This window comes from Chelon labrosus (genome assembly GCF_963514085.1).
Source record: "Chelon labrosus genome assembly, chromosome: 11".
In the NCBI taxonomy this organism is placed as follows: Eukaryota; Metazoa; Chordata; class Actinopteri; order Mugiliformes; family Mugilidae; genus Chelon; species Chelon labrosus.
Genome location: NC_140344.1, coordinates 12,361,358 through 12,372,292, shown reverse-complemented (window position 1 = coordinate 12,372,292; position 10,935 = coordinate 12,361,358).

Sequence of the window (10,935 nt, the reverse complement as noted above, 5' to 3'; positions counted from 1 at the left end):
ACTATTTCAACCATCACAATCATAAAGGCAGAAGGTCAGCAGTGTGTTCACATGTAGCAGACGCTTAGGGCCCTTGCAGGCAAAACTGAGACAACTCTGATGCTTTTTGGGAGGTCCAACAGGAAATAGTTTATTGTCGAGGAATATTTAATTTAACTCAGACATATACAAACTCAGCTAAGAGCAGTTTCTGTTTGCAGTGTGAATACGCAGCTGTCACTGGATTCATTTGCAACACGAGAAAACAGAAAACCGTGATGTTTTGCTTCAACTCTGCACATTTAATCTCTTAATGTTGTGTGCATGACTCTTTAAAGTAGTTAACTATGACAACAGCCCCCAATTGAAAATGAAAAGAAGTTATCTCTCTGGGAGTGATAAAAGAAAGAGACAGATGAGAAGAGAAAGAGTAGACAGAGATGATTAATAATACTGAACCGCTACGTGAATGGTGCTGCTGGTCTTATCTTAACTATGGGGGAGAGACGTTTGAATAAAACACCTAGAATCACTATTAATCACCTCTAGAATCACATTACTCCTTTTATTCCTTGATGGTTAGCATTAGTTAACTCCGCTAGCAGAGCTCTGTGTCCAGCTCTGTTTGTCAGTGGCCAGGTCTAGTATGTGAACCTCCACCGCCGCCAGTTGACTTGTTAGCTTTGCTTAGAGGCTGGAACAACGTGAATAAGCTACTGCAAATTTTTGCTCAGGGAAGGCCTCTGATAAGGAGCGTGTTTTATCTGTGATTTCAAAGCAGATTCATTGAAATGTATTTTCAGAGGACATTACATAAAACGGCCATCTGGAAAAGCACGCCATGCTGCATCTAAAACGTGTACCGCACATCTACAGTATGTATTCAGGTTTAACTGAGGCACAGGTTGAAAATGTCTGCTGCAAAGAGTACAGGAGTCTGTGAAAGAAAAAAAACTGAGAAAAGCATTTATGAGAGGAGGGATGGAAACATGAGGTACAGGAGCAGAGTTGAGCAGAGAAGGGGTTAAGCTTCTTTCCGTAGCCCGAGCCCAGGTGCAACCTGCCTCACCCCCGGGCTGTGACAGTCTCCATGCTGGGAAGACCTTTAATAGCCTTGAGATGGAAGCTCACTATCCCCAACAGCCCTTAAAAGACAGTATTCCTCCATCCCGTTCCCCCCATGTCTGTCTGGTATGGCCTCGTAAAACACTTTACTGGTCTCACATGACCCCCTCTGCCCACTGGTGGACTGATTGGCCTCAGAAACAAGGTGTGTGATTGGGTAGTTTTTGACTGTAAAAGATGAAGTGCTTCACTGCCTCAGAGATGAGCTCATTCTGTCCCGCTGTCTGATCAGACCGAGGAGGGCCTCCTCCTCTAGTGACAGAAAAAACTCACTCGGCCTGAGCTAGCAGATGCAAAAAAATGAGTTCACTTTCTCAAAATAATCTTAACGTCAGAGAAAGGTGGCAAAGAGCCCATCTTTCCCAAGTCCACTAGCAAAGTCAGCTTGTAGCATTTTTCTTGTAGTATTTTGATTTCCTGATTTGTATTTGTACAGTTTTTGTATTCTGAGCCTGTTTCCCTTCATGCTTTAGTGGTTTCTTTCTCTCTTGTATGGTCCTGGTCCTTATGAGGCAACTGTACAGTTAGGTTCTTAATTGGGGGCATCAAAGTGGATACAGCCTCCTTTATCTAGAATTGTAAATCAGGCATAACATACAGATATCAGACAGTGCAGGAATTGCTGCAAAAAAGGGGAATACACTTTGATTCAGACGCTACATATCAAATGTTATCATACTGGCCAGATGTGGCCGCAGAATCTGCAGCTGTACACTCCGGACAGAAGCTGAGCACAGTCACATACGGGGGGAGTTTTTCTTAAATGTTGGCTTGTGGTTTGAGATTTTGTTTTCCCTCGGCTGGGGGAGGTTGGGCGTCGTGACCAGAGTGCAAACGCAGCACCCCGTCCTCCATCCCTCCATCCGACCTCTGCTGACCTCCCCCCTTTTTGTCACAACACCGAGGCTGCAGGAAGTCTGTGGCCTAGGGGAGACCATTAGCACCGGCACTGAAACAGGATCACCTACACACACATGGACACTCTTCAGCTTTAATGGGGGCCACTTCAGTTTGGCTGCAAACACCTGCTCCCCCCTTCCTGCTGTACACAATCGCAGTCTCAACTATTTCCTTAAGAACCTCTTTCACCCTCTCTATCTCCTTCTCGCTCTGTCTCACACACTCACAGGCATTCCAACACATTTGTTTCTGTTTCTGCATCTGGCCAATGTCCTACTCTTCCATCTTTGGTTTAGCAAGTACTCCCATGCCAAAAAAAGAAATTAGGTCACAGTTTATCTGCACAAAAGTACTTGAACAATAGTTGCATACCCAGCTTTTCTCTTTATGAAAAGGATATGCACACATACTACTCGAACTGGCTGGATTAAGAGTTTCTTCCGAGGGTCAACAGAGCTGAAAGCCTCAGATGTTCTGCCCATGAACTCATCCTTCAGCTTACTGAGCTAAAACATCTGGGTCCCTGACTTTCTCTGCACTGTTTTCCACTGAGCCCAAAGACGGATCCCTCAGGACATGGCTGGTAGGCAACACACATATACAGACGACGTACACTTAAAGACACACACAGTGCAGCGCTCTGTTGAGTGACAGCACCTGAGAGGCTGCGATGTGCTGCTTAGACGTGGAAAAAAACAACAGCAATCGGCCGTTTGTCATTACTCCTGTTATCGTGGCCCATCTGGCTGCCATTCACGTGGCGCCACACGTACGCAAATCCCAAGGTGCTTTGTGTTTCGCATGTGTGTGTCTGTGTGTGTGTGTTAAAGCCCCCTCAGGAAGAAGAGGCTCAAGGGCTGAGAGACGTGTGTGATGTTAAAGGTTCAACTCCTCAACTGCGATCGTGCAGAATTCAACGGACGACGGCCAAGATCCCCCGCAGTCTCAGTCCAGTGAAAACATGGCTCCGAGCAAAAAAGAGCAAAACACGAGTCGAGGAAGGCGACTGAGAGGAAGGGGACGACGCAGACAGCCACAGCAGGGGGCATGCTGTTCTCCGCATTAGACTGTCAGTGAATCTCATTAACATGGCTTCTCTAATCAGCAGCCGAGAATATTCCACTGAAGGCCATCCGCTCTGCTCCCCCACCTCCTTCCTCTCGTTTTGATTACTCTGATGCATGCATTCACCATTACGTTTTTCCCCCCTTTTTTATTAAAAGGGGTCTGATTTAGACTCTTCGATAAAAGCAGCGCCTGCTGTTCACCCTGCTTACATTATGTCCAGTGGGCTCTCTTTGTGCGTGAAACACAGCGGGCTGCCATGTTAAAGACATCCACTCTGCCCTTGTCACACCAGAAGAGGTTTGTTTTCCCTTAATTTAAGCTCCACTTAGCGAGGAGTAGAAAAAAATGAGTACTCACGCTAAAAACCTCAAATTTCCAAATTACAGCATGCTAGACAAGTGCAACCAAATTACTTCCAAAAGGCCGTCAAGTTAATCTTGCAGATTTGGAGTTTGTGGATTTATTTGTTAATGCTTGTGGATTCTCAGTGTGTGTGTAGATAAAAAAAGCAAAAGTATCAGATGAAGGATAAAAAGCTTCCTGTTGAGGTCCTGTCCTGTGTCATGACGGGACCCCAACAGGAAGCTGGTTGGTTGTTAAACAGGAAGGTCTAACCTCACAAAGGTGTGTTCCTCCTCTTTTTTTTTTTTCTTTGCCCTGTGCTCTTCCTTAATGAGAGCAGCTGGTTTCTAACGCAAACAAACTCGGGCTATTGTCCAAAGACGTTAACAGAGCATGAAATACTTCATTGTCCTTGGAGAAATCTGCAGTGGCATGAGATGAAACAGAGGAGATTAGAGGTTGGAAGCAAAGAGTCATGCCAGAGACATTCCCAACACCACACATGCTCATTCTTTAATCATGATCATGTCCTGCCAATATTGGGAAATCTGAATTCCAAAGGCTCTTTGGCATCAAATGAGAGCAGCCTCCTCTATCTAGCATCTGACAGAGTGACTAATGGGAGCTACTGAAGCTTCACTCCCTCCACCAAAGCCCCCTAACCTAAACACCCTCAACAAATTCATAGACTCTGAGCCCCTTCGTTTACACCTTCTGAAGCAGCAGCCCCGGCTTCACGTGCAACAGTTCTGACACACATCTATAGCTCCAGACTGATTTACTATGTGTCCTCTAAAAGTCTTCTCCCTCTCTCGACACTCTCCAGCGGCTGGAGGCTGCGTTCCCATATAGTCCTGTGAGCTCTCAGGGTGTGTTCCTGGCACTAAATGTGCAGATAGGATGAATAAATCACACACAGGCCCTCTGGAGAGCAGACAAACCGACTGGAACGGGCTACGGGGAAGAAATAAGACATCTGGTGATGAGGCTGGAGACTTTCTAGTCTCACAGAGAGACATTATCATCAGATGCTGACTACTGGAGCTGATTGTGTCAGCTTCTCAGAAGTTCAGATAGGGGGAAATATTTAGGCATCAATAAATTAAAACATTCTGTATCACACAAATGTGGAGATTAGTTGTTGTAAAAGATTTATACCCAGTCCTCCGCTATGATTACATGGACAGTATTTCATAAACCAAACTGAAATCTTTTTGATCAGAGATTCCAACGTAACTTTTTACAGGGACGCCAAATAAGATGATCCAATAGGAATATGTGTTACATGCCTTAAAATGTCAATCCTAATAAAAAACTTTTTTTGCAAAGTGGTTCTGCTCGTCGTGGAGCATTGACTCTGCTGGAAATATAAGAGAATGAGAAGGAAAAGGAGGATTGTCAGCGTGACTGACAATATTCAGTAGAAAAAGATGACGTAACAGAACCAACCTTAACCCTAACCCTTTCTTCATCCTTTCAAAAAGTTGTTTGAAGAACTCATTGTTTTTCTATCTCTCCTATGTTCACAAGTGCTCAAATGTGATATTTTGGCCTGTAAAACATTTATTTTGTAGCGTGTTAGTATGACGCTGCAGTGACTTCATTTGACTGCTCTATAAATGTTTCCTGGGAGTCCTTATTCATTTTCCTGAAGCTTTTACATTTCTTAAATTCTAGCCGTGCAAACTGAGTTGGTAAATCCTAAGTTTGAAACTGGTTGATATGAATAAGGGATAAAAAAATTCGTTGCAACCAAACCCTGGGCTCAAAAAGTTTACTTCGGGTCCCATATGTTTTGCTGTCTGTGATCAGATAATTCATATTTTTTATATTCAATTCCAATTTGACTGTATAGCTACTGAATAGCAACTCAAATTGTTGTTTTATTTTCATATGACAGAAAACAGCACGATAAAACAATACAAACATGAATAGATCCGGTTCGATGTTAAATTTCTTTTAAATGAGGTCATCCACATTGTCACAAGTTGCCACGTCCCTCTCTGTGATGACATTAATGAAGACCCGGACCAACCTGTGATGTTGTCTCAGAATGGGAGAATGAATGGATGTGTAAAAGGGAATGCAATTGTTAGAAACTACTTTTGAATGGTTCATCTGTGTCCTTGCACGGATTTGCAGAGCATGTGTTGTCATATTGATGAAGATTTGTCTATTTGCATGCGTTTTCTTAACTTGCAGTGCACTGAGCTGATCAGTATAAAGGTTAAACAAAGTCCATATACAGTATATTACTCAATTTGAATACTGGATTATTTGAGCAGTTTCAAAGTTTTGATTCACCCTTTGATCAGGATGATCCCAGATTTTTTTTGCGTCACAGGAAACTACACAAAAACTTCTGAATAACGCAGACTAAAGGTTTGATCCAGGCCTTAACTGGGACTGATCTAATCCAGTTTCAGAATCCTTTTATTTCTTTTGAACAACCTATTTTCTAGATCTGATCTGATCTGATCTGATCTGATCCATTCACTGAAATCTGTTCTGATCAGTCCAGAACAAATGTGCCGAACTGAAAGGAAACTCAAACAGTTTTCTCATTTGAGCCACTGACCAGAAGGAGCGATCACATCTCCACCAGCCAGCAAATGAGTCAACTCAGAGGGCTTATGTTGTGTGAAAGCACATACTGTCGCCCATACTTGCTGCCGCATTTGTAGTCCACACACAAACTCAGTCATGAAAGCTGGAACAGTTGATCTTGTATCAACCCTTGTCCCACTGGGTTAGTGAACACAGATCCTATTAAATACTATAGCTGCTGCTGCATTCAAGACAGAGAGAGACGGAGGGGGGAATTCACTAAAGCACTAACCTCCATCTGCTGCGGTCAGCTTTGGCGCAGAGTCAGCAAGACTCTCCCGACGGCGGAGCTTAGTTTGTGTGTGCGTTAGATCACGTGATTTCAGAAGAAAATGAAAAAGAAAAGAAAGACTGAAGTTGGACAAAGAAAGAAGGAGGTGGAGAAGAGGCGAGCACAGCCATCCGCAACAAATGTGCTGCGAGGCTTTGGTATCAGGGTGACAGGTGCATTATCATAGGTTAATGAGAAGCCTAGCGCTGCCTGTAGCTGCAATCAGGGGAGCGCTGCCTCCACAACCACCTCCATCAATCAGATCAGGCACAAACTCTCACTCGGGCGCAGAGCACACACTCTCATGAACACATAGCGGCATTATACAGTGTATATACACAGAGGCACACATACAAACACCCTCAAGGGTTCAATGCAGAGATAGCTCATTATAGCTTGTGGGGTACACCCAAAGAACAATATTATGGTTGCAATTTGGTGCAGAGGATTACAGTGTGATTATGATGAGGTATTTATGGATACAATGAGAGATAATTAGCACCTCAAGCACAGGCCTCAGGTGTGATCATCAAAACATGTTAACTACAGGTGGTGCCGCTGCCTGCCATCTCTGGATCTCTGATTCTCACAATTTTTCCAACTGGGCCCGACATGCGGAGAAGAAATAAACGACCAGCTAGCCGTTTCTGAAATTAGCAAAAAAGGCGACTAGAATGAAGAATTAGCAAATCAGGTAAAAAGTCATCAAGACAAATACAAAGACAAAACAGAGCTGAAAGATCAGGAGAAATATTATCAAAGGGGCAACGTGTGTAAATAACACGTAAATACTGCACACAGCATGTATTATAAATGAAGCATCGTGGTGCTAGTGAGGCCTATAAATCACATCTCTAGGCGTAAAGGAGCACGGAGGACTGGAACAGAGAGCAACTAAAACCACATTGTCGCTTTTATATTGTTCTCCAGTTCAAAAGAAATGCAAACAATCTCATTTCCACTAAAACTGTGATTCAAACTACAGTCACCGTGTCTGTAATAATGATAGCAACATGAATGTTTTTACCCCATTCCACAGCTGGTTGAGGTTGAATTGGTTTTAACTATGCTATTCACCACTGAATCTCCTGTGATACATCGTAATTTACGGGCTAAGCCTTTGTTTTCGCTCAATCTGCAAACGCTGGCAGAAAAATAGGACCTGACTGGTCCCTCCCTCACCTTCGTCTCACTGGGCTCGAGTGGAAATGATGATCTGATACAAAACCTCAAATATCAGAAGCTGGAAGCACATTATTAACTGATTTGCCTGATAAATTACCTTTCTTACTTATTTACTATTCATCAGATTACATCAAATCATTTGATAACTATATTGACCAAGGTTAGCAATCACGTAGACATTCAGCCATCTGATGGTGAAACAATAAAGTAGTAGAACATGGGTTGAGTTCAAAATCGAAAAAAATACTTCTCAGTTACATTTTTTTTTGGTGAGCTTATTGTAGTTAAATGTGACTTTGGAACATGCCTGTGGGGTCGTATTTTAAGTGTTATTGAACAGGACTACAGTTTTACAATGATTTCAAATGGATGTTATTAGATTTTTTTTCCAACTCTACAGCTGCTTGAAGCTGCCTTAATATTAACAATGATATATACACTGATCAGACATAACATTATGACCACCTTCCTAATATTGTCTAGGTCTCCCTTGTGCCTCCAAAACAGTTGTGACTCATCAGAGAATGGACATGGGCCTTCTGAGGGTCAGGCTTGCTCCAGTGCATCCCACAGATACTTGATCACTTTGGGATCTAGTGAATTTAGAGGCCAGGTCAACACCTTGTGCTGTTTTTGTTTTTAGTTTTTTTTTTAGTTGTTCCTAAACCATTTTTGTGTGTGTGCCAGTGTCAGGCTACATCCTGCTGGGGATGGCTGCTGCCATCAAGGAGTGTCATTGCTATGGGGTGGGGCTGCCTGGTCTCATCTAGGTGGGTGATACGTGTCTAAGTAACATCCAGATGAATGCCAGATCCAAATATTTCCCTGCAGAACACTGAATTGTCACAAGATGGTCAACGTTATTCACTTCCCCTGTCAGTGGTCATAATGTTGTGGCTGTTTGGTGCGCCGCTGAAGACCAGCATTTGTTTTTGCTTAACCTGCATAGTAAAAAAGATGGCAGATAAATGTAACGTGGAGCCAAATGTCCACTGTTATCCCCCTTAAATGTGATGGATTTAAGGATTAAAGTGGAGTCAGGTAAAAAAATAAGTACTGCCTGCCTCTCTCGCCTCCAACTCATTGGATTCGAGTGGAAACCATGAGTTTTCTGACTCTGCTGATGCTCGCCAATGTTTGAGGCAGTGGATCTGTGCCAGAGTGATTTCAGCAGTCTTTACTCTCCACAGGCCAAAGAGCCCACATGAAGAGGAGAGCTTGCCCTCATCACACAGAGAGTGAGTGAGAGAGAGAGGTACAAAGAGATGTGGAGGGGGAAAAGGAAGGTGGTGGAAGGAGTGTGAGTGAACGTGTCATTCTTCTGGATTCTGCTCGCCGCTGGGCAGGAAATGAGGCGGAGGACACCCACTGACCTGCAGCCACTTGCCGCCTCTCAGCCTATCACAGAAACAATTTAAACAGCTAATGGAACTAGGCTGATCCTCTTTCCATCTTGTACAGGGGCACTGTGACTCAGACACTGCTCATTTCTGATTAGAGCTCCTCGGGCTTAAAAGTAATCTGCACCAGACAGGGGCTAGAGCCGGCTAGTTATGTTATTATACGTATCTATCAGGGGGGTACGCGCAGCAGACTGAGTGCACACAGTTTGTTTATGTGTGATTGAGAGATTGAAAACAGGAAAGACAGTGAGGGTCTGTTGCGGGAGGAAGGGACCGGGTCAGTCCACAGGTGGAGATGGGGTCCTGCAGGGGGTGACTGAGGGCCATGTGGGGAGGGGTACCTCCTGAACACGTCCCTGACACAGTGTGAACAGGATGCAGGGGGGACGAGTGCAGCAGGCTGTGGGGGCAGCTGCGGAGAGAGCTCTCTAAGCCCCTCATTGATAGGGGACAAATAGTTACAGAGAGAACATCCTGGTAAACATGGAGCTTATTTGCATGAGCTCAGTGCCAAGGCGTAAATAGATGTTCCACATCATTACAAAAGTTTTACCTGCCTGTCAAATGTTCTCAAGAGGCACGCTCATCCAATCTCTTTTCTACATCACCCCTGGTTTCTGAGTGCTTAATGAACGCAAGGACCTGACATCTTCATTATTCATTCTTCTGTTTCATTGGGTCTCAGTGGGATCATCATCTGTCCCACTTCCTCTGCCCTGCACGCCCTGACTGACAGCTATGTGGAAAAAACAGAGGAAGCTTTCCTTCCTCATTGTCTTTGACCGGGACAGTGTGTATGTGTGTGTGTGTGTGTGTGTGTGTGTGTGTGTGTGTGATCTGTTGAACCCATCACCGGTAGCAGTACTCTGTCCTGCTGCTACAGACATGTGTTTTCCGTGGCTGTGTGCGACGAAAAAATCTAAATTGTGTGCACTTTGGCTGCACTGGCGACTGTTTTTCCAACATCAATTATTTTTCCAGTTATGGTAGATTAATCAATTTACTGTTTTGTCTTTACAATTGTAAAAAATACAAAAAAAAAACCCTTAATGTTTTAGAACGTGACATCTAGTCGGGTTTTGTCCAAATGTTCTGTGATCAGTTTTGTGACAAAGAAGAGTACTGTCTATCAAAATAAAGTACCCATCAGTATTTCTCAGAGTCCAACCCGATGTCTTCAGATTGATTAAAAATCCAAACTGCTGTATAATTAGAATTACTTTATAATTATTGTCTACTGATCTGAAGCAAATCTTCAATTATCAGAAACTGGAAGCTAGATATGGTTGATATACTGCGCGTGCTTGACAAATTACTTCCCTGCTTCTTTCTGATTTATCAAATTACACCATTGTTGATTAATTTGATGACTAATTGACCAATTTTCCAGCAATCATATGGATATTTTTTCCTTTCTCGTGATGAAACAGTGAAGTAGCTGAACCGGAGTTGAGTTCAGGGACAGAAAAACAAGAGAAGAGAAATTGGTTATTTCTCCTCTCAGGAAAAATGTTCCACCATGACTGAGGGATTGTTTCCTAAGTGTTATTGAATGAGACTGTGATTTTGCAATGGTTTCAAATGGATGTAATTAGTTTTGTGCCTACAGTGCACAAGCCTTGTCTTTTGTTGGCCAGCAACTAAAGAGACAAAAGTTTTGGAAGCTTTCCGCCCTGAGTTGTTGTTCAACTCCAGCGTCATGTTCTAAATTAGAGGCTGAAGCCCTCTGAGCCCATTGATGAGATGTAGCTCTGTTGAGTATTTTAAAAAACAGTCTCCTGAGAGAACACTAAGCTCTACTCATTATGCTGAGGTTAAGTGTCTTAGACAATAGTGGATTAGACGGCGCTGCGTCGTGTTGTTTTGCTTAAAAGCGGCGGAGTCAGTGGTGAGGTATTAGCTTCTGGCGTGACATGACATCATGAGGCTCCTTTTCCTTGATAAGAGTCACTGCTCTTATGAGAGGAGCTCTTTTGTGTTTTATTGCAGAGGAAAATTCCTGTTAAAGCACTCAAATTTATGTGTGTGGAGCTCTTTGTTCTGCAGAGCCACGGG